Source organism: Glycine soja, chromosome 3, assembly GCF_004193775.1.
Source record: "Glycine soja cultivar W05 chromosome 3, ASM419377v2, whole genome shotgun sequence".
NCBI lineage: Eukaryota > Viridiplantae > Streptophyta > Magnoliopsida > Fabales > Fabaceae > Glycine > Glycine soja.
This window is the reverse complement of record NC_041004.1, coordinates 38,514,943-38,539,652: the sequence shown is the minus strand read 5'-3', so window position 1 is coordinate 38,539,652 and position 24,710 is coordinate 38,514,943. Positions and strand designations below refer to the sequence as shown.

At 29.7% G+C, this 24,710-nt stretch overlaps 1 pseudogene; it reads left to right on the top strand.

Annotated features, from left to right (window-relative positions):
- The first annotated feature begins 358 nt into the window (after nucleotides 1–358).
- Nucleotides 359–8,801, top strand: LOC114405250 (annotated as a pseudogene).
- The last annotated feature ends 15,909 nt before the right edge of the window (nucleotides 8,802–24,710 follow it).

The following is a 24,710-nucleotide window of genomic DNA, read 5'->3' as shown; positions in this document are numbered from 1 at the left end:
AGCTTGCCATCGTCACTGAACCTACTCCGACCACCCCTGACCCTGATAACCTGTTCGTCCCTGCTATCGACCCAACCCCACCACCACCTGCCCCCACCTCTTTATTAACTCGGTTCGCGATAATCTTCCCTAAACCCACCTCCCTCCCTTCCCCATGCCCCATCACCCACCATATCCATCTTCACCTCAACTTGTCCCCGATAAACGTCTGCCCGTACCGTTAACCACATTCCCAAAAAGTCGAGCTGAAGAAACAGGTGGCGACCATGCTTTCAGCGGGTCTTATTTGCCTGAGCCAGAGCCCCTTCTCCTCACCTGTCCTATTGGTGAAGAAGAGGACGACACCTAGAGATGCTGCATGGATTATCAAGCTCTCAACTTCGTCACTGTTCGCGACAAGTTTCCGATGCCCACCATCGACAAACTTCTCGATGAGCTTGGTTGTGCTTGTTGGTTCTCGAAACTTGACCTTTGCCAGGGATTTCACCAAATCCGCGTGGAAAAGGAAGACATTCCTAAGACGACGTTCCGGACCCACCACGGGCACTATGAATTCTGTGTTATGCCTTTTGGTTTGTGTAATGCACCCTCTACCTTCCGGACAACCATGAACGAGCTCCTTAAGCCTTTCTTCCGCAAGTTTGCTACGGTGTTCTTCGACGATATACTAGGGTATAGCACGTCGTTGCCTGGTCACTTAGACCATTTGGAGCTCATTCTGCAAGCCCTGACCAACGGAGAGTTCTATCTCTGTCATTCTAAATGCCTCTTTGCTCGCCGTCAACTACAATACCTGGGTCATATTGTATCCACAGATGGCGTTGCCCCCGACCTGAAAAAGATTCAGACCATGGTCAACTGGCCTCGTCCATCATCCACCACAAAATTGCGCGAGTTTTTGGGCCTCACTGGGTTCTATAGGAGATTTATCAAAACCTATGCCTCGATAGCGGGTCCATTGAATGCCTTGCTCTGCAAAGACCAATTTCACTGGAATTATGAGGCCCAGAACGCCTTCGAACACTTGAAAACTCTAATGACACAGGTGTCAATTTTAGCCACGCCCGACTTCAATCTTCCATTCATTTTGGAAACCGATGCATCTGGGATCGCCATGGGAGTCGTGTTGCTGCAGCAGCTCCATCCAATTGCTTACTACAATAAGCCACTCTGTCCCAGACTTCAAAAGGCATCAATGTATGTTTGGGAACTACATGCGATTACGGCAGCGATACGAAAATGGTGCCATTACCTCCTGGGACACTAGTTCATTGTCCGCATAGACCACCAAAGCTTGAAGGAATTAATGGCGCAAGTTATTCAGACCCTTGAGCAACAATTATACTTATCCAAGCTCCTCGGCTATGACTATACCATTGAGTATAAGCCTGGGTCCACTAATAAAGTAGCTGATGCTCTGTCACGCATTTCATCACCACTAGGCCAACTCCTCTCTTTATCCATTCTGCATTTTGTTTTCTTGGATCAACTCAAGCAATCCATGCCTGCCATCTTCCCCCACTTATGTTGCTCGATTCCTCTCCACTTGGAGGACACATGGGATTCACAAAAACACGTCATCGCATTCAGGCAAGCTTCACTGGCCTTGCGTCGAGACCTTCGCGAATTCATTGCTAAATGCCGAACTTAATAAACACATTATATTATAAACAAATAGTGTCGCTATATATAACACTAAAATTTCTAATTTATATTTAATGTACATATAAATTTACATAATAAATTTTATGATGACTATTTTTTATCTAATAATTAATTTGTTTACATATATAAATTATAAATTCAAAACATAGGTTTAATAAGTATTTACATATGAAAAAAATATCAAATTTATTTAATTATCAATTGCTATAAAAAATATCTAAATACATCATTCAATTAAATATCATGTTTATTTAATTTTTAATCATTATAATAAACATTTAAATATATCATTCAATTAAATATCAAATTTGTTTAATTATATTTTATATATTGAAAAGCTCATTATATAATTTGTGTTATTATATATAGCGACACTATTTGTTTATAACATAATTTGTCTATAGCTCAATTGGTTTGAGTGTTCTATTAATAATATAGGAGGCACAAGTTTGATTCCTATTTTGACCATTAATTTTAAATTAGATCGTAAATTATATTTTTGAAAAAAAAATTCTATGATCCAGGTATGGATTGACAATCCGTGTTGGGCTTACGGATTCAACAATCCGTAAAAAAAAACTCATACGAATCGCTGAGTTAAAAAAAATCATACGAATCGTCGATCCGTGAAAATGTGAAGGACATTTACTTTGGACACCCAGTAGTTTTGTTGGGACACCCAACACCCTAGGTGAAAGGGCTAAAATGCCCTTCACCCTATTAATATAAATATGGCTACAATAATTCCTTTGTGTTGTGCTTCGTCCTCCTCGTGGCGGTCTCCTTCATTGTCCTTTTGCTTCTTCGTGCTGTGCTTTTTTCTCCTCGTGGTGGTCTCCTTCATTCTCCTTCTGCTTCTTCGTGTTGTGCTTCTTCCTCCTCGTTGTGGTTCTTCTTCTTCCTCTTGTGGTTCTTCTTCTTCCTCCACTTCCCGTGATTAGATTGGTGAAACAATTAATTTTTAATTTTGTTATATTATATTTGTCTAACTTAAAAAAAAATAGAAACAAATATTTAAAAGATATTGAATTTGTTACTTATGAGAAATATTGAAATCATAATTAAAAATAATTTAAATTTTTTAGTTGCAATAAATATTTAAACGAAATTTTTTAATAATTAAAATTTGTTATAAAAATATTGAAACATAATTCTTAATTGTACAATAAATTTGTTAGTTATAAAAATTATGAAACCAAAATTTAAAATTTAAAATATGATAAGATTTGTAATCTAAGATAATGGTTGAAATCAAATTTTAAAATATATTTGATTTAGTAGTTATAAAAAATATTGAAACTAAAATTTAAAATTTAAAATATGATAAGATTGTTAGTTTAAGATAATGATTGAAATAAAATTTAAAAATATATTAAATTTGTTAGTTATAAGAAATATGGAAACCAAAATTTAAAACATGATTAGATTGTTAGTTTAAGGTAATGATTGAAATTAAATTTAAAAATATATTTGATTTTTTAGTTATAAAAAATATTGAAACCAAAATTTAAAATTTAAAATATGATAAGATTGCTAGTTTAAGATAATGATTGAAATCAAATTTAAAAATATATTAAATTTGTTAGTTATAAGAAATATGGAAACGAAATTTTAAAATATGATAAGATTGTTAGTTTAAGATAATGATTAAAATTAAATTTAAAAATATATTTGATTTTGTAGTTATAAAAAATATTGAAACCAAAATTTAATATTTAAAATATGATAAGATTGTTAGTTTAAGAAAATGATAGAAATCCAATTTAAAAATATATCGAATTTGGTAGTTATAAAAAAATTGAAACCAAAATTTAAGATTTAAAATTTATTTATTAATCCATATGTTTTAATTTTTTTAAAATTATTCTTTTAAAATTTTTTATTCATTTAATTTATTTACAAAATTTGATAATTAAACAAATTTGATATTTAATTGAATGATGTATTTAGATATTTATTATAATGATTAAAAATTAAATAAATATGATATTTAATTTAATGATGTATTTAGATATTTTTTATAGCAATGGATAACTAAATAAATTTGATATTTTTTTAATCTATAAATACTTATTAAATCTATCATTTTTATTTATAATTTATATATGTAAATAAATTAATTATTATATAAAAAATAATCATTACAAAATTTGTTATGTAAATTTACATAGCAATATAAATTAGAAATTTTAGTGTTATATATAATAATAATATTTGTTTATAACATAGGTTTGAGTGTTCTATTAATCATGCATGTGATTCACAATCATATGTTTTCGATTTCTGTAACCAAATGCACAGAAGAATTTCCTTTTCTTAATATCGGTAGAGTAGAACTATCTATCCCAAAACCTTGGTACGATTGAGTTCCGACCAGGTAACTTCGTGAACGATGCTGATGATATTCCATTTGGGATCATGTCTTGTCTCACCTTTGGATTAATGTCTCTGAGCTTCATTGACCTTGAGATTCTCCAGCAGAGTGGTTCATCCGAAACAAGCTGGTACCACCTTACCTGACATTCTCAATCATTTTTTTTGGTTCACAGCTCTAATTGCCAAAAAAAAAACTTAGAAAGTACCTCCATGGCAGAGGAGTTGCAAAGTAACAAGGTCACAAGCAACTAATGCTGTTTCTGAACAACCCGCAAAATAGCAGCAGCTGAAGTGTCAACCAAAAAACAGTCAAGAAAGAAAAATAAAATAAAAGCACCAAGGTTTACTGTCATAATAATAATAAGTTGAGAATGTTAAGTACCAGCTTGTTTCTTCTCTGTGGATGAACCGCTGAAGAATTTCAAGGTCGATGAGGCCTAGAGACATTAATCCAAGGGTGAGACAAAACATGATCCCAGATGGAATATCACTGCATCTTTCTAGAAGTTGCATGGTCGGGACTCCATCTTACCAAGGTTTTGGTCTGGGATAGATGGTTCTACTCCACTGCTAAAGATATTAAGATAAGGAAATTCTTCTCTAATTCCAAAAAAAATAAAGAACTTAGGAAATACCTCCATGACAGAGGAGTTGCAAAGTAACAAGGTCACAAGCATCTGATGCTGTTTCTAAACAACCGGCAAAATAGCAGCTGAAAAAACAAAAGCACCAGGTACGGTGTTACTAGCTTTGTTTCTTCTTAGTGGATGAACCACTAGGCGGGAGAATCTCAAGGTCAATGAGGCCGGACAAGTACAAGCCCCACAAAATTAGCACCAACATAGAGCCCATATCTTGTGCATATAGCTTGTGGGATAACCTATCCCCAAGTGGCATTGTAAAAATCAGTGCTATGTCCTGCTTAAATCCTTGCTTAAATCCTGCTTAAATCAGTGCTATGTCCTCCAAAAGCAAGAACAAAAGTCAGATAACACTACTGCTACAACAGGATGAAAAATCTTGTCGAGACAAACCAAAACCCAGCAGGAAAGGAAACACAAAAATGAAACCTTAACCTTACGCCCTATATAGTAAAAGGGTGGTGTTGGGACAATTTGGATCAGTTATCTTAGGTTGAACCATTCAGTAGTCATATTAAGCTGTTTTATTTTTTCTGGAGGCATATGCTATATAGTTCTAGTTCATAATAGCGGAGATTTTTATTCAAAACAAATTGTGTTGTAGATCTTTACATTTATGATTCCAGGTTCTGGATGTTTTACTTGGACACAATCATGCACTGTTTAGGCGAGCACAACTGAAAGCTCTTGGTTCAATCCATAGCCAAGAGGTAATCTGTTTGAATCACCACCATTTTGTACAGCTTTCTATTCAAAATGAGCAACCACTGGATTTTCCTGAAAATATGTTATAGTAATAGTTTTTTATTTATTACCATGTTTAAAAACAATTTTGATACATTTTATAAAGGAATGCTTCTAATTTCACCACAACAAATTTTAATGTTTTTTCAAGTATTTTTCTGTCTCCCTTAACTTCATTTTCTTGACCATTTAAGGCTGGTAAAGGGGGTGAACTCACTCATGATGAAGCAACAATTATCAGCGGAGCACTAGATCTCACAGAGAAGGTAGCTACTTCTAATTTTGAGAAAGGCATCTTGATAGTTCCATCTCTTGCTATTTATCTTTAACAAAGTTAAACAGTTGTCATTTCCTTAAAAATTCCCTACATCAGAATATATGAATGTCATGAAATTTTCATGTGATATACCTGGAAAAGTAAAAATATATAGTATCAATGAGACAACCCCATAAATCTATGATGTGTTTGGCTGTGTATGAAGCTGTAAAATAAGACTCTATTATGAGCATTTAAGTTAGGAGGGCATGTTTTTGGCAAAGAAGCAACTGTCATTTGACTTTTCAAATTTGAAATCTACATTTGTATGTATGGTCCTTGCTTCATCATCCATGTCAGTTCCTTAGCTACCTGACATGTTCTGGTGAGCTTAATGAGCTGGGTTCTCTTTATTATTTGACCATAACAATCCCAGTAATAGCAGTCTAAGGATGTGTTATAATTTTCCTTCTCTTTCAGGCCATTCCGCTGTTTCAGTGTCATGATAAACTTAAAATCCAGATATATTTATTGGCTTTGCTCTATAATACAAAACTATTGTACATTGTTATGCAGACGGCACAGGAGGCTATGACACCAATTGAATCTACATTTTCCTTGGATGTTGCTTCCAAATTGGACTGGTGCGTTTGTTTCTATTAGTGTTTCTGTTCAGATCTATGTAGCAGCAGTCTCAGAAGGTCCAGTTATTTCTAACCTAAGTATTGCAGAATGTGGATTACTTGATGTCAGTCTTACCTGACTTAGATTTACCTCACTTTAGCAGTCTCTTACTAAACTGGACTTGAGTATTTGAATTATGTATGTGAATATTTTCTCATTCTTTTTCTTTTTCCATGATTTATATTGAGGAGGCAGAGTATGTCAAAAAGGTTATCCATTTTAGTACAATAGATAGTGAGATTAGCTTTCAATTGAAATTTAGTCACGTCTAGTGAACAATTCTTTGAATAAGGTAATTGACTTTTGTGGATAACATTCCCAAAATAAGGGGAGAAAGGTCACCTAGTTACCCTTCCTTCTTATGCCCTATTTCTGACAATAAGTATACATTTAGAGTTCAGGTAAGATTCTTTTTTCTCCTTTATCACAGGGAAGCAATTGGGAAAATTCTTGCACGAGGTCATAGTCGTGTGTAAACCCCAAAAATATAATTGGCCTCTCACTAGTGAGTATTTATATATAGTGTATCCAAAATTCTTTAAAAAATGTTTTTCTGGTACTAGCTGCTAAAAACATTTTGCCATTCTTAATTTGCTAGGTAAAAAACCTTCTCACTGTAAGAGCTGAAACAGAGACTCCAGTTAGTGTTGTTTCCATCCGGAGAATTCCTAGGTTTGACCAAATGGTGCCCTTGTATTTCGTCTTTCTAACTCATTTATTGAACTAAATTATTGTTAAAAAATTATCCAGGGTTCCAGCAGATATGCCTCTATATGATATCCTCAACGAGTTTCAAAAAGGAAGCAGTCATATGGCAGCTGTAATTAAGGTTATAAGAGAGAGAAGCAACCCTCAGAATGTTGAAGATGGGGAGGAAATCAATGTGGAAGATTGGCATCATCACCCTGGAGGACGTGTTTGAAGAGCTCCTGCAGGTAGCCTCCACTTGCACTAATCACATCTTGTATGTGTCTTTAGTTGCCAAGACTGAGATAGAATGGATTATCTGCAATCAGCTCACTTATGCACTTATATTTATTATCTTCCCGTTTAGCTTATGTCAGTTAGATGGGATTGTTGTGCGTTATTGGTGCATCAAAGAAAATACAATTGTTGCCCTTAGAATGAAGAAAATTTGCTAATAGCTTTCATCCATGCAGGAAGAAATCGTGGACAAGACTGATGTCTATATAGATGTACATAGAAGGTGATCTAAACTTTCTGGTTTATTTTTCTACATCTCTATTGCTATTGCTTTTAAGTGGTTACTGAATAAATGAATTTGGCAGAACACGTGTGGCTGCTGTAGCAGCTGCTACATCTGTGGCACTAGTTCCATCTGGCCGAAAGTTTACAGGTCACAAGCCTGTAGTAAGTCAGAATCAGATTTGTAGTCTCTTCTCTCTCAATTTAAGTTTGGAATAGAAAGATGACCATTATGGATCCACCTCTCTTAAGTTTGGCAGAATTTTGAAAGAATTCATTGTTTAAAAATTAATGTAAAAAAATGGGTTTGTATTTGGAAATGGTATTACAAGAGTTTGAATATTTTTTTGAAGTGTAAATATATGTTCCCTTACAAAAATTTTGCAATTCTCTCAGATGAAATTAGTTTTACTAATGTTGGTAGCTAAAAAATCATCAGAATATAAATTCCTTGCATGCTATAGATCTGTAATCTAGATATTCTTATAGTAAATTTCTGTGAAACTGCCATTTGCCAAATCAATTTTCCTTCTTCTTGTGCCAATATTTAGGAACAAGTTATCATCAAAAGTCATTTAAATTATATTTTAATGAAAGATCTTTCGAAATATACCTGAGACTTTTATGCTAGATGCTTCCATTGAAACGGTTCTGGTAACAGTTATTGCACACTATTATGGTTGCTGATGTGAGATAATGCAAATTTTTAGATATCTTGCATTGAAATAATGTTGCTTTTGCTTTAGGAGGGTGAAAGTTCGACGAAGAATGATTTACATTTAAGAAGAATTTCATCTAAGGATCATTGATGGGCAATCTGACCACTGCATATAGTTGTGTGGCCACTGGTGTACAGCATGGAGATGTTGGTCATGCTTTTTTTGTTTTTGTTTTTGTTTTTGGTAGTCTTTATATGAACATGTAGGTCCAATAGTATTAAGGAAAATAAATTCTTATATTTGACATTTTTGTTTTCTTAGCAATTTTGTTTGAATCAATCACATTTTTAGCCTATCAGATTCATGGCTACGTTGCTTTCTTGCTGAGCTCAAATTGCTACAAATAATTATGTCCTGTACCCCTTAATTGCTACTGTATTGTCAGTTTGTAACTAAGCTTTTGATGTTGGGGCTAGATATAGTATGACAAGGATGATGAATGATGATTATGGTGGCAATAAAAAGAAAACTAGGCCATGAAAAAGTCCTGTTTCTGTCTCTTAACAGACACATACCAGTATCTTGGCTTCGGTTGTCTCTATTTCTTAGAAGGAAATTGCTGTGTCACTTTCTGTTCACGTGAACTGTTCCATATATCATCCAGCCACTTTCTTTGGTACTACAAGCCTTTCCTATCACATCTTTGCAAGTTTTTTTTTTTAACTTCTCTTATATTTATTAAAGCCAGTAGAGGTGGAGATTTGTAGTCTACCAAAAAAATAACAATGTGCATGTTTGGATTGTACTTAAAAATATTGTGCACGTATTCCAATATAAATCTAACGGATAAAAAAACAAAATGAAAGTAAAAACAAGGATCCTAATCCTTTGACAAAATTACTTTTACCTCAAAAGTTCTTTTTTTACTATATTATATAAGTATTGGGTGTTTGGAGTTCTGAGTAATGGTCTAATTGAGAAAATAAAAATGAAAAATGTAAATGATTAATTCACATTTTTCAGATTTTTTTTTAAATTAAGGTGATGATATACACGACATAAAGTTAGGCATGACAATCTAAACTCATGGGTATTCTATCCATCTTAGTCCAATTCACAACCCACATTAATGAAGAAAATTCATTATGTGTCATGTGTGTGTATTTGTTATGGACATAACACATGAGCCACCATTGCAAGCAGCACCAGCAGCAGGGAATGTTATAAAACAGCAGAGCAAGGAAGAATTACTAGCAGACAAGAAGGAGACAAGCACTCACCTAAGGATCAAAATGGCACAGCACACGTAGGGACTGCATAACAAACTTGGACCAGGGATGCTGAGCTGGCACCTTAGCATTGGACAATTAGAATATTTTGTCTGCTGGAAGCATCTTTCTGTTAGGATAATATCCAAATTCGTTAGTGCTAGCATTATCCTTTAGGATTTGCAAAAATAGCTTGAATCAGAGTAGCATTTCATTGCCTATAAATAACACAATCATGCAATGCAAAAGGCAAGCAGAAATATAATCAGTATTCCCTCTCTTTAATCCCCTTTTCTGGAGGTTTCGTAGTCCTCGAATTCTAGAAACCATAGAACAGAAATTCTGCTCATAACAGTATTATATTAGTTAAAGATTAGGTTATAGTAAGTAAATATGTCACACCGTGACAAAAGATAAGGGTAGTCACGAATGGATTGAGAAGGGGAAGGCACAGGCCTCCCTCCCCCTCCTTCACACGATGAAATGATAATAAGGAGGTTTTTTTATTTTTTTTTTCAAGATCACTAAATGGAGATGAAATTTAAATTAGTACCTAGAAAAACATAAGTTATAAGATAACCTATAACTTCTGAATTAAAAATCGTAAATTGTATTATGATTTTTATTTTATTTTTTTCTATGTAAAAGAGTTTATAACTTTAATTTTTTTTAATGCAATTTTAAAGTCGTAAGTATTTTTAATTATTTTTTTAGAAATTATAAATTATTTAAGACTTCAAAGTTACGACTTCAAAAAGTCGTAAATAATTTTTATTTTAATTATTAACTAATTAATGAATGTTTTTTAGTTTTATTTAATATATTTTTTATATTTTTATATATTATTTTATTTAATATATTTTCTATATTTTTTTACTAATGTTAAGTATTATTTTTTTTAGTTATGAAAAAATATAAAAGACTTAAATTTAAATAAAAATATTAAAATATAATATAAATATTTGTTTAATAAAAATATTAAGATATTTTGTTATTAATATTAACAAATAATATTAACTTTTAAATTTATTAATTAATTTTTACCATCTTAAGTAAATTAATAATCTCGTACAGTACTATTAATGTTTAGGGTATTAATAGCGTGAAAATCGTAAATATGATAAAGGCTCCATATAGATACTCTAATTAATCTTATTATAAGAAATTATTAATTTACTTAATGATAACGGTAAGAATTAACTAAAAATTTTAAAATTAATATTATTTAATAAATTATAGGTTAATATTTTTTTAAAATATTAATAACAAAACATCTTAATATTTTTGTTAAATAAATATGTGTAGTACATTTTAATATTTTTATTTAAATTTAAGTCTTTTGTATTATTTTTTCAATGCTAAAACAAATAATTGTCATTAACAATAGTAAAAAAATATAGAAAATATTAAATAAAATAATATAAAAATATAAAAATATTAAATAAAATTAAAAAAAAATACATTAATTAGTTAATATTAAAATAAAAAATTATTTATGACTTTGAAGTGGTAAATAATTTATGACTTCTAAAAAACTAAAAATAATTATGTTTTCAAAGCCGTATTAAAAAAAATTGAATTCGTAAATTTTTTACCTCCATTTTGATAATTTTGAAAATAGAATACCTTGGTCATTTTGACCCCTCACACATCTTATTTTAAAATAAAGAGTTATGTGGAGTACCTTTTCCTGGAATAACTAGCAGTGGCTGAAAATCATAAGTTATAAGTGCTAACTTCATAATAATTGTCTCAAAAATTTTGGCAGGTTTTCGTTAACTATAATTGTATTTATAAATTAGTCGAAAAGCTTTAGTATTTAAAGGAGGAAGAACAGCTACCTGCAGTTAATACTTTATATATAGCATTGGATATAATATTATATTATAAACATATTTTTATATATATCATTGATAGTGGCAAGATTTGATAACTACTAAGTTCTTATATCCAGAGTTTTTAGCAATAATATATTAAAACAAATTAAGATACGTTTACTTTTTTATTGTTTGAAATAAATTTTTTAATTTGTGTATAACCAGTTAATGTATATTTTGTAAGAAAATTATTTATTAAATAATTATTTAAATAATTACAAAATAAGAAAAAATTTAGTGTGCATTTAGTTTCACGTTGTAAAATTAATTCTAAGTTTAAAATTAATTTTAAATATATTTTCATGTGTTGGTTTCATAATGGAGAAAATTTTAAAATTAATTATGGGTCCAGAATTTATTATGCCCTGAACAACTTTAAATAATTTTTACTTTATATCCAAAATTTTACATTCAATTTTACTCCTAATTATTTTATAATAAAAAATTCAAACATAACTTCAAAATCAATTCTAACTAAAATAAATTTTATAAAATCAATTATATTCCAAATCAATTTTATCAAATGTTTATCCATCCCTCAAGGGTAGCAAAATCTTATACAATTATCAGTAAAAATGTTCACACTCAGTTTGAATCCTCTCCTACCAAACTCCTCTTTAATCATCGCATTACAAAATCTCAATAGTTGATGAGTTTAGTTATAGCAACAAAATTTAAGGAAGACAGAGAGAATGTCATTGGCCGAAAATTTTGGTAAAAATATCCTACTACACAGACAAGAAAATACAAGTTCAATAACTCAGTCGTTCCTCTCTGATTTTCTATCCCCAAGAGAAAAATGAAATCATAGAATAATATCAGCCAAAACATTTTTATGCTCTTTGGACCATTATTTTAATAAAAATATTACATTGCGAAGTCTGACAATTTTCACAAATTCGGAGAATGTTTGTTTCAAGCTCTAAAGTTGTATGGTCATAAATGTTGAGAATATAATAATTAGAAATCTATTCTATTTTTTTTTCTCTTAAAGTGTTTGGTTAAAATTTAATATTTTTGTGAATAATTTTTAAAATTTAAATTATAAGAATAAAACTGAGACTAAAAAGTTAGAACATATACTTGGTTAACCATTCAAAAAGTATTTTTGGATATTGAATGTACTTTTCGAAAGTAAATTTAGTTTCCCCTTCAAAAGAAAATAAATTTAATTTCGTGATATGTTTACTTAATTATTCTTAAAAATATATTTACACATTAAATTTTTTTCTTGAAACTCAGTTTTGTAAAACAAAATTTGGGTTATTCTTTAGTGTGACGTTGCTTTTTGATTAAAATTAAAGCTTCACTCAAATAAGTCACGCTTATCTTTAATAAATATAAACTTTTAATATACGAGTTACTAAGATTAAATCTCAATTTTAACTAAAGAATAACATGACAAACACTTAAAGATCTTACACTTAAATTTTGTCCAACAATAATTACTCATATATACGAATCATACCATACTACTATATCGCTACTTACTTATGCTTGATAATATATCAGAACAGTTCATCATTAATTATTATCATATTTTTGAAGGGGGAAAAAAAGAGATATGAAAAGACCATTGAATGAAAGGAAGACTATTGGAGGAGGGGTAAGAATAAGTCCACATCCGAAGTGTGGGATTGGTTGCTCCAGTGCTAGGATTGTGACCAAACATCATGTTGTCTTTTTATAGACGAAAAATCGGGGGTTATTATTATATAATAAAATACTCAACTTCCTTACAATGTGCAAGATTTTGTTCTAAATTTTAACGGTACTCACGTCACCACGAATCTCATAAAAATCAGAGGCTAAAAATCTCGAGTGCAAAGTTCAACAGCAAAACCATTCACTTCAATTATCTATTATTACTCTTTTGGTTATGGATTGTCAACAGTAGATTCCAAGGCTAAAGTGAATTGAGATTTTCCTTGCAAGTTAAAAATTAATATGATTATCCATCTCACAAGTTAATTCATTAATTCTCATGAATTTATTAGTCTATTTTTAATATGTGAATTGATTCGTATGTATCTTCTTAGTAAAGTTGATTAGTTAACGAATTAGTAAGTTAAGGAAATTAAATAATAAAATAAATTATTTTGAATTATTTTCTATCTGTTTAGTGTTCAAAATATCTCTATTTAATATATTGTTCCTAAATTGAAAAATTTTCATCTTTAATAACATAAAGTTCTTGTTCTCTAATAATATTAGACCATCAATAGAAATACTCTATCACTACTATAACATCGATAATTTATTATTTAATAGTGATACATTACTAGACTTAATTATTTAAATATGGTAAAATTTATTATTTATTATTTTACTTTATTATATTATTGAAATGCTTGATTAATATGTTATTTATAAATATTTTATTATTATGTTTATATAAAATGAATTCTTACAACACGATTTAAGTTTATTAAACTCCTAGGAATTTATATAAAGTGTCAGTAACCGTGAGAGTCTAATAACCTTCGGCCTATGGAATCCACATTTTCTAGGTGGATGTAATAAGTCGCTAGCTGCAGATCAATTCTTCCATATAGTTTACATAGAATAGAAGTCAATTATATTTATATGCAGTGAAATAAAAAGGGATATCTACCCGTTAAATTGTAGGGCCAGTACTCTAAGGTACTAATTGAAGTATCAATAAATAAAGATTAATGTTTTAAAATTTGTAGCGAAATTGTATTGAAAATTATGATGTGAAGGTACTGCGTAGATATTATTATTATTTTTATCTAGCGAAATAATATTGAAAAATATTTTCGATTTGTTAATGAATATTTTGAAGACATCTAGCTATGAGTATTCTTCTAAATTTTAATGTGATAAAATTATGTTTTAATTTCTCCTAATGAACATAACTTTAAACATTTGAAAATTATTTAAATATTTATAAAGAGAAAGAGATACATACAAAATATTGTTGTTCAAACAAAAGCTTTATTGATCGACACTTAAAGTTTGATTGTTTTGCTTTCAAACAAAATTCTCCCAACAAGAAAAAATATTATTGATATTTGCTGTCCAGGGAATCTTACAACTCGTATGATAGGCAATCTCAACCGTTTATCATAACTCTAAAATTGCATTATGCTGAAAGATTAATTAATACATTACCTTTATACATAATGGAAAAGAATTTTTAAGAATTTGTATTTATCTATATAAATATATAAAAGCTAAAGCTTTAATTATAGAGTTGCCAGCTTCTTCCTCTCTTATTTTCTCATCTCTTATCATTCTAATTAACTCTTCTCTACAATACATTATAGCATATTGATGTTATTAGTAGATAAATGACTTTCTTAAATATGCTAATAGATGTTGGATTATCTAGTCGTGCATATGAAGTCTTCATGTGATAATTTGAAATTCTTCTCAAATGATAATTATAAAAGAGTAGTTTATGAGTTCAAAGTCATTTTTCATAAGAAGATATGATATCAAAACCTATTTTCAAGAAATGTCATGCCAAAGTCATCATGAATGATGAAAGATAAGATCAACTTATCCAATACGGAAACCTAAAAGTACTCAATATCTAATATTTAAGAAAATAGTAAATTACATCAAAATAAAATATAAGAATATGGAATCATCAAAACATAATATGATCAAAGCAAGCAAAAGCTATGCGAGGCAACAACACCTACACTCCAATTGTAGAAGGAAGCTTGCAACAATGAGACTTCAACTCCATCCCTTTTTCTTAGATGGAGACAAGATGTTTCTTCCTCCCAACCTTCTCATCACATCCACCTTTATAGATCATATATCATTCTATTCGTTCGGAAGCCATTAGTGGGGGACAAGAATGGATCTAAGGAGAAGATGTTGTCAACAACTGTGAATCAAATGCTTAAAAGAAAGAGTGTTTGTGGGAATCATGGCTAAGCTTGTGTTTTGCCTCAGGCAATGATGTTCCAAAAACAATACACTAGGACTACCAGATAAAAATAATAACATTTGTAGTTTGTCTCACATAATGAGGTTTAAGTTTTTATTTATTTGACCAAGTTTTATTTATTTTCAATTTTTTAAAAGACATAATCATCATCTCTATTACTTATATAATGAGCAGTTGACTATTGACTCATATTTACACCATTAAAAAATATGGAGACCAAATTCGAGAAGTGGTAATAATAAGAGAACTAAAATTGCCAAAAAGAAATTAATGGACAAAATTCATAAAATTGAGAAATAGGAGAACCCAAAAATAAAATTAAGCCACGATATTATATATCTCGTCATCGTCAATGACGGAAAGCAGTACAAAAATTTGAAGTTCACGACGAACAAAAAAATCCAAAACAAAATTCAACGACTCAATCCTTACTCTTGTTTCAATTTATTGTGAAATAAAAAATCTTCTCTTCTTTTTTCTTTTTTTTTGCTGAATATGAAATAAAAAAATCTAGAGTACTCATGTAACAAAATAATAATGCTAGATAAATTTTAATTAACTAAATATTATTTTATAAAATTATGATAAAATCTTAACATAGTGAGAGAGAGAAAAAAAAAGAAGAGAAACATATCGAACAGGTTTCTAATAATAACGTAATAATTTATGTGCAATGCTTATCCATTCTACATCACTCCAAATGAAATGAGAGATATGGTTTGTAACCCATTGACCCAATTTGTCCGTTGCTCACAATAGGAGCTAGATGGTTGCACTTTCTAAGCATTAATTGATTCAGTTAGATACTTGTATATAAATGAAGCCAAGGCCAACTTTCTAATTATTTCCAGAAACATTAATAGATCATAATGTTATACTACCCAGAAATTGAACCCTCTGATTTTGGTACAGTGGCATTAATTTATCATAAAACCAAAAAGCAAAGACTGAAGAAGTTCATTTACAAAAGGTGTGTCATGTAAAAAACTAGAATCAATGAAAGGGCCTGAAGCCAAGCTTACAATCACTTCAGCTTAACATCATTGACTTCTTTACTGTCTCTCTCTCTATATATATATACTAATTTACACATTAATCAGGAGGTACCCTGCTTCATCTAGTTTCTTTACATACAAAACACAAATCATGATCAAGTAATCATAAAAAATTGGAACCCCAAACTTAAACTTGCAGTGGCACCAAGCAGCGATAATTTGTAATCAATTAATTACTCTTGCCAGACATACTTAGAGGGAGAACTTTGTCGTTCATAATTATTGTTTGTCTGACTTGAGCAGATTACTTTACTTCCGGTGAAGCATACATGTGATATGTACAAAAAAAAAAAAAAATTACTCGTGCCAGCACAAGAGTAAGACAGTGCATCTCCAAATGATGTAAAGCCTGGTCCTCTGTTGGCGAATGTACTTGGAACACCTTCCCCATGGTCGAACCTTAGAACTCCTAAGTGATGAGAACACACCACTACTAGTTGACATATTTCGTACTTTGAATGAAAACTCAATTGGGTAGGTGGGAGAAGAAGTTGTTAATTGAAGAGTTGAAGTTGAAGGTGATGAGCTTGTGGTCTCAAGGGAGAGAATAAAAGCAAGGTGGGTATATATAGAGGGAACGTTGGAGATATGAGTGAAGGGAATTTGTGGTGGATTAGCAAAATGTGGCCCGTGGGTGCAGAGAAATAGGACATGTCCCACTGTCCACATAAGATATCTAAGTGACACCTATGAGCTTGTCTCCTTATCGCCAAACCCAGTTGAGAAGGACTTCTCATCCACTTCTACTAAGTAAGGGTCTTCCTTGTCCCCCTCCAATGAATAATCGCTATCCCTATACTTTTGTGGGATATTGCTTCTGCACCTATTCAACTACTATAGTACTCTTACTACCATACTGTTTCTATCTTTATCTTCAAGCTTCTTCTTATCAAGATATAGTTAGCAGGGTATGAGGAATCAACACATATGTATCCGCTCGTCCGAGAGTATAATCAAGGGACTCAATTGTGTTAAATTTGTTGAGAGGGTCTTGATTAGTTTAATACCTGACTTAGTTTTAAGAAATTTGTTGTTCTTCTGTCACATTATATATCCAACGTGTGATGAGGATAGATATGGATTAAGGATGTATAACTAGTGATAAAAATAAAATATAAAAAAAAAATAGGAGAATCCGGATTTAAATTCTCTAACCAGCAAAAACTAATCATACTAATAATAATAATTAATATTTATCAATAAAAAATATTATATGTAGTACGAGAGAAATAAACACTCAAACTTAAAAAAAAAAAAGTAAGAATAAAGTAACAAAAAAGTGTGTAAGATAAGAAAATATAGATATGTCTCAAACTTCTTTTTTTAAGATGATATGGCTGAAATTTAGTGTTAAGAACTTTCACTTTCTCATTTTACATATTTTTTTCTAAGCCAAATCCATAAAACAAATCCTTTGGTTCTTTAATTTTTAAAGCCAACTATTTATTACTTCTTATTATTACATATCGATAAATAAGTCTTTTAATTTTTTCTACGAGACTTTAGTCTTTTAATTGAAATTCATTAAAACTCAAACTATGTTTAACACTGCAAGGCTGAGATGACATTGGCGAGTGACAATACAAACGTGCATGAGTGATTACTTGTAAAAATAAAAATATTTTAACACGCAAGTCAATGATCATAAGAAATGAATAAAATAAAGTATTAAATATATTGGAAGACATGTAATGTCTTCTATAACAATAAGTATTTAGAAAAGTAGCTATTTCATTGTAACAAGGATAAATAATTACTTACCTGAAAGTATAATTCATTAAATGCGTTGTTAAAAAATAAAAATATAAAATTTAGTTTTTAAAAGTGTAAAAAGTGTAATAGATATATTTGACCCTTAATTTTCGTCCGTCACTATTAATAGGAAAATCTATCTGATAAATTTGTCACTGAAATGATTACCCTCATGGTCATGCTAATTAAATTGGACGAAAATATCAATAAGATACATTTTTTGACATAAAAGTCGGTAATTTTTTGTTGGACAAAAATGTCTATTTTTTTTTATTGGAAGAATATGTTAGTAATTTTTTGGAACCTAAATGTCAGTAAATTTCATTAAACCAAAATGTCAATAAGTTATCATTATTTGACGGAAATGTGAATAATTTTTTATTGAACCTAAGTATCAGTATATTTTTATTGGACTAATTTATTAGACTTGAAATTTCATTTCATTTAAGGATAAATTTTTGTCATTTTTTTATCGTTATAAACATAATATTACAATAATCATTTAACAAAAATATATTGACAAATATAATTTAAAACAAATATAATAACAACAATAATATTGATTATCAACCATAATTTGTGTGTCACAATAGAAATTATCCAAATTATATTATTATAATTTTTTTCAAATTATAATAATTAGTTACTATAAATAAAAGATAAATATATCACATATTTTATTTTTTCAAATCTTGACTATTTTACGAACGAAAGTTAACGACCAAATATATTTGTTACACTTTTTACACTTTCGATGACTAAATTTTATATTTTTATCTTTCAGTGACACATTTGTGAGCGAATTATACATTCAGGAACAAAATTAACTATTTATCGTATTCATATTTTCAAAGAGTGAGAAGACGAAAAGTTAAGAAAATATTATATGAAAAATATGTCATTATGTTGGCAATTGGAGATATAACGGACGGACATTAATGATCGAATACATTTATCGTTTTTTACACTTTTAAAAATTAAATTTTATATTTTTATCTTTTTGAAATATATTTCTTAACGAATTATTAAGAAATAAAAGTGATCATTTACCCTTACAACAAAGATGACCTGCCTGATAATCATGCGAAGACATGATGAGATGGAAGTCAGCTATCAACCTATATATTTGTGAATGTCGGTGTTTCGTCTTACAAGATCGGTCAATATACTAGGTGAAAGGTAGAGGTCTAAAGGCGAAGTATGATCTACAGAAAAACTTAAAATTGTTTATTTTAATTAGTAGTTTTAGTTGCAAATATATATATATAAGAACCAAATTCTTGCCGAAAAAACGTTCTTTCACGTCACCAACTCAACTTGCTCGAATATTAACGGTAATATTGTATAAGAACTTATTCAACTATAAAAATCTCATAAGCAACTCTAATTGAAAGATACCCAAATATAATTTCCACTTTAGATAGCTAAACATCCTAATTATCTACAAATTATATATGAAAACAATCTTACATCTTATATATTCTTTTTTTTTTTTAATTTGGCAATAGCAAGAGTAATTAATTTATATACAATAACAAGGCCTAAGGGCATTCAGCAAAAAAAAAAACATGAAAAAAAGGGTTTAAGGGGATCAGAAATAGTTAGGGAGTTTAAAAAATAATATCTTCTAATTTTTATATTTGGTTGGCACTTCTTGTGCTTCTTTTTTTTAATAATATTGATATAGTAGCCTTAAAAAATAATATCTTCTAATTTTTATATTTCAATTTTTCCTTACCTCCCAATAAAATATTGAAGTAGCTAGCTTGTAAAAAAATCCTCTAAAACACAAGCCTATTATTGGGTCACAACTCGATCCTGTTAATTAAAATTTTAGATTCCAGTAGATACTTCACTCAATGTCAGAGTGATTAAAAACTAAAACTAAAACATATTTAGAGTATAGACTATATATAGACATTAGCAAGCATGCTCTCTCTCACACACCCTCAATGATTGTACCAGGTGAGAACATGATGGTTGAGAACAATTAATTTTAATTATATAGTTGTACGAATATACAATTAACTTTGATTTTATTTGAGTTGTATGATTAACCTTAACTATTCTCTTTTCTTACATTACTAAAGTAACCTTACTAGCTTGTTTTTTTGAAAAAGTTTGTCGATAAGCTAAATTTGAGAATTTTTGACAAATCGAATTGTTAACATACTCTTTGTAAAAAGTAAAATACCAACGGAAATATATTATCAAACTTATGTGCGTGCACCTGTGTGAGGGAGAGAAGAAAAATAATTAGTTTATAACAATAAAAAAACTTACTACTTTCATATATTATTCATTAACTTTATATAAATACGAACTTCATTAATTAATCCGACTGGTAAAAGACAACTATTTATTTTGATCAAACTTTGTGAAAAATAAATAATAAAAGTAAAATTAAATTATACTTTATATATATATATATATATATATATATATATATATATATATATATATATATATATATATATATATTAAGTTAATCTTGATGTGATAAGATATGATAGATGATTGCAAGAATATCATATCAGTTACAAATATATTTCTATATAAATCCTAACGTTTTGATCTAGCTAAAAGGACATATTGCACTATGCTTTTGAATTAGATTTTCTTTCTCTAAGCCTAGCTACTGAAACAATATTAAAAATAATTTTCGCATTTTTGCTTAAAAGTTAAAATTACATTACATAACCACCTCAAAAAACAAAAGTTGACACGACAGCTGTTGCCTGTTGGCATATACGTCCACCGCAACAACAAAAAAAATCTGCAAGATTTTGGTGGGTGAAGATTATTTCCCCCGTTGATCCAACTTAAATTGCTCAATGTCAATTTTAATTGGGTTACTGTACTCTAAATATTAAAATGGAGATAAACATTATGAACTAAACGTTTACCATACATTAAGATTCAATACATTATCCACTCAAGGAAATCGAACAATAATAATGATGATAACATACTTGCTTAAAAAAAACATACGAAATAATATTTGATTATTTATTTGGATTTAGCAAAATTAAAAATATCCATTAATTAAAATGAAGCTAATTTTATAAAATTGTAATAAAAATGATGTAATTTTATGCAAAATTTAACTCCATTGAGTTAACAAAATATTTGGCAGTGAGTTTGATGACTCTGGGATGTAACTCACCTAAATATTTTAATGTAAAAAAAATATTACATCATGAGGAAGAGTGTTTATAAATCGTTTCATTTCACCAATTCTTTCAAATTTAACAGAAAACTTTTGATAAATTTGAATTTAAGAAATTAGATCTAATACTTTTTTAAGATGAGATTAGGTTATACTTTGACTGTCTCAACTTGTTCTAATATATATTCTCTTAAAATAATATTACTTTTAAAATAATTATATATTAATAATATAATTTCTTAACTTAAATAAATAATAATCCAACCTTTATCTCAAATATTATCGGATCTTAATCAAATTAGGTTGAATATTGATGTATCAGAACTTCAACCTAAGTAATAATGTAGGTAAACCCATTCCACAAATATCCTTAACCATGAGTGCCCCTTTAATTTGTCTGTGTTCACTAAAACGAAATATTCTGTAAATGTATATTCTCTTTTTTATCAAATACTTTATAAAATTGTCTTTGTTTGCAAAAGAAAATAAATTGTTTTAATAATATGATAATAAAGTATTTGATAATCGTAATCGAGTAGCTTAAACAAATATAGGATATAAAAATCTAAAGAAGTTCATAAAAGAAATTCAAACCGAGGCGTTTCTCCGACAAACCGGCAATTATTGGGTTTGAACCATCTAACCGATGCTTGTGGATGATAGACATTTCTTTTTGTCCCCTTAGATATTGTTCTAGAACTTCTTGAGAAGGTTTAATTAGCGTTAAATCAAAGAGAAAAGTTAATAGGCTGATATAATACTAATAAGCTTAATATTTAGTCTGTCAGATCTAATATACTTAAGGGATTGAGAACTTTCTGAGTCTAAACTAATTCCAATATTAATACCATGGAAGATTCTTCGATCTCCATAGACATTATTCATGCTGATCATATAATAATCACTACTATAGTCTATAACAAAATAAATGAATAACATAAATAGTGTTTCTTTCTCAAAAGCATCATTATCTGCTTAAAGTGCTCGATCGATCATTATGATTTTATTTTTAATAAAAAAAATATTTTAATAGGTTAAGAGAAAAATGTTTACAAACGACTCATGATGTCGACTCCTAAACAATATACCACTTTGTGGACTGTCGAAATAAGTCTCTCAATCGAAATTAATGGGCAATAGAATGATCTAGACTTTGATTCTAGCGTCAATGTTTCGACCTCAAGCTTGCATCATTAAGATCCCTTGTATTCAAGTTATTGTTCGCTTAAGTGCTCGATCGACCGTAACGATTTTATTCTTAATAAAATTTGACTTAATAAATTAAAAAAAAATATTTATAAATGATTCATGACCTTAACACTTAAACAATATGAAACTTTGTGGGTTACTAGAATAAATAGGTTATAGCTAGAGATATGCATCAATGGCATATTAGTTCTCTAACTTTTACCATTTATTTTGTTTTTATAAATACTGATTCTAATGTCGAAGTCTCTTTAAATATATCGGCATAATTCAGCTTATACAAGTTAAGTTAAAATAGATCTATCCAAATATTTCTCCCACTTTACACTAGTGTCTAAAAGATATATCCTTTTTAATCTCCATCCCAAATTAGAGATAAAATGTGCTTAAATCATATACCAAGCACATAGTAAACTAAATACAGTACATCCAACACTTTTCTCAGTAATCAACATCACCATCAACTCAGATATTTCAAGTTGGAAACACGATACTTTTACACTTCATGGTATAACATGTACCACAACTGAGAAAATAAAAATCTTGAGTAGAGTACTGGCTTGAGATTTGACATGAATATGTGGACGGAGGGAGAGAATCTTGGACACTCATAGACCAATGATAAAGCAGATGTATCTATCTAATTGTATGATCCTCATGTTGTAGTTGAATATGAGAAGACGATGCATTTTCACACGAGGCCACAATATAATCATGCATGATATGATTCTAAGTCATGAAGAGACTTGATAATTTATATTATGCATGCGTGCCTACACAGTAGAGTCCACAGTCACGTGTACTGTGTCGCTGCAAATCAGAACCAAAACCTTGTCATTTTCAACACAGCTTGCCCGCAGCCATGACACCAAGTCGAAGGTTTCAACATCCTTTCATCTTCACAATCACAAACTTCATTTTTTCTCAGGAATTAATTCAAACTTTAATTAATTAAACTACAAAGTGCGTTTCATTTCTCCCAATTAATTGCAGGCCCCACATGGGTTTGTCCTGAAGTAGTACTGTAGACACACTTGGGTATCACTGGGCCAGGCTCTATGACTTAATGGGTTGAGCCTATACACGTGTATGGGCTTCATTTCAGGGCCATATCTCTCCGTTTGGGCCCCGACCCATGTGCTTGACTCTCACGATTTTCATGTGCTGTAGGAACTAAACTCCCTTAGTAGCATTCATCATAATTGAAATTTCACCTGGATAGCCTATGGTGACCCTAGAATGTAAATTTAAATCTTTATTATATGGATTATCGAAATAAAATTTAAATTTCGATTAATGAACAACTACAATACAAAAATACTAAAAAAACAATCCAATTTTATAAAAAGAAAAAACTAAAAACTCTACTCTTTCTTTTTACTTTTTATAAAGCTTAAATTAATGAGCAAGTCTCTGGATTGTTTGGGAATTTTTAATTAGATTCTTAAACTAAAAAAAAAATGTAATAGATCCTTGATTTTGTAATTTTTTTAAATTGAGTTTCTAGAAATTTTAAAACCAGCACAAATTGTCATTTTTTGGTGGTTTCAACTCACTATAAACTTAACTCTAGAGATTCAACTACAAAAATTTTACAAAATCAAAGATTCAATTACAAATTTTTGTTTTAGAAACCTAACTAAAAATTTCAAATAATTCAAAGACCTAACGATTAATTTAACACTTTATAAATTTAGATCGTATCATTAATTAACTATATATTAACTTTTTTTTATCACTGAAACTATTAACTATTCACTAATCAAGACAAATAAAGTCTCTGCGAGTTCTTTTAAACAACGTATATGCATGACATGATTGAATCATTGTCATATTATATTAGTATTGCTATCCTAATCGCTCACATGGTTCAGTTCAAGTCATTATTGCTATCTTCATCAGTGAGATGGTTCACTCGCTGTCATTATTGCTTTCTTCTTAACTTAGCTAAACCTTTTGGAAATAATTTTGGGAGGTTTGTCTAATCGAAGCATCCAAGACCTTATCTCCACAGGACTAGGGATTAAAAAAAATCATAAAAGATAAGATGTTAGTGGTGCAATAGTATGATTTTGTCTACCCTCTAAGGTACGCGACAGTGACACTCCCCTTTAGAGAGTGGAACCAGGTCTTGGTAAGTTTCATCTCTTCCCTGCCATGTGATTGATGCCTTAATTTTTTACTTGTTAGAATTTAGACATCACAGCATATCCTTCCCAATATACTT